Source organism: Fulmarus glacialis, unplaced genomic scaffold (genome assembly GCF_000690835.1).
Source record: "Fulmarus glacialis isolate BGI_N327 unplaced genomic scaffold, ASM69083v1 scaffold20582, whole genome shotgun sequence".
NCBI lineage: Eukaryota > Metazoa > Chordata > Aves > Procellariiformes > Procellariidae > Fulmarus > Fulmarus glacialis.
Genome location: NW_009196151.1, coordinates 25,032 through 26,733, shown reverse-complemented (window position 1 = coordinate 26,733; position 1,702 = coordinate 25,032).

Here is a 1,702-nt window from a genome sequence, read left to right as displayed (position 1 = left end):
GCAGGAATCTTTTAGAGGACAACATGAAAGACTTGTGTTCTATGCATGTTATTCCTTTTGCGGATACTGCTTTTCTACATATACTACACCATACTCAAGCAGATAACAAATGTCACAATCTCTTATCTTCATCATGTTGTATCCCTCCTTCCCTCCCCTGTTGTTCTAGTGTCACAAAAAATACAGAGGGAAGGGCAGAACGCAAGAAAGGCGAGGCAGATTTGTGAAGGGAAGAGATACCATGAGACTGGTGGGAGAGCAAGTCACTGCCCAAATATGAGACTCCCAAAGGAAGAAAACCTAAAAATGTTAAGTAGGACAGGCCAAGAAAAGATCATGAGAGGAGACACATATAAGCATGAAGAACTGAAGAAAAGAAAGAACTGGTGTTAGAAGAGGGGAGAAGCTCTGCTGCTGACGACTACTTCATCCAGTCCTAAATACACAGCTGTATCGTACCTAAGACATCTCACACACAGAAGACCAACTATCGGTGCAAGTCTCCCTGTCCCATTTCTGAGAAGAGCCTTTGGATTCCACTATGGAATTATTTGGGTTTGATTTATAAAGCCTCTACTTTCGGGAAACAGTTTTAGTGCAGTTTTACTGAACCCCAGAAGAATGCCAGACAGCGAAGAACATTCCAGCTAAACCTAAAGTGAAAACTGTCAATATGATATAAAACCAGTTCCCTGGAATTTTTCTGACCACGAGGTTTCCATTAAAATGCAGTATGCATTGTGGATATGTTACACCGGGCTGTGCTGGGTTATTTTTCCAAGTACATCAGTTACCATGTTGTCAGGAAAAAGACCAAGTACAGCTGAGAGGTTAGGACATCCCATGACGGCACTCGCCTTGTCTCAAGCCATGACAGGTAAAATGTACATTTCAGGAGTGGGAGAACAGTCCTCATTCACATTCTAGAAGACACCGACGAGTGAGTTTTAGTTAGAAGTACTGTAATTATCCACTTTGCATTAGATAATGATCAGTGTTTCTAATTAAAGATAGGTAACCGTACAGGACTTTGTAATTACGTGAGATAACCTTTGCATCAAAATAAGATGTGGCCCACACTTCCTCATTTGTGTGGCATAGCCACGTAGGTTCAGAGCATACCAAAAACATTTCACCTCTAGCCAGCTATACCAAAAGCAGAGGTACAGACCTATATGGAGAGGATCATACCCCTTGTAAAACTTACTTCACTCAGGGAACTAGCACACATACGTTAATTTGGGTGACATAAGTAGTATCTACAAGGAGAGTTTGCCAGGCTGGTTGCCATAAGCATTTTCTAGTAGAAAGATCTAGAGACTCTACAAAGATCACCAGCTACATAACTGAAGCTTCAACCACATGGGTCAAGCCTATTTCAACAAATTTACTGGGCATCACTTTGAGGAATAGAGCCTCTGGAACTGGCAGTGCAGGCATTTCATCTTAACCCCTTTTCACAATAGTTTCTATGGTCTCGAGCCAGCCTGCCTTCTGTGACAAACTCTTCACCAGATGCCCTTTAGCTTGGCTTGGTGGCCAACCGTAACCCAGGCAGGGAAATCCCAGGCAATCACTTTCCTAAACAATCCCAAATTTCAGGGGCACGAATGAAAGCAGCTATGCTAGGGAACGATCTGTGCGACTGTCAACATAAAAGTTATGCAGTGAATTACTTGATGAAAACCAGAGCTGCACTTTC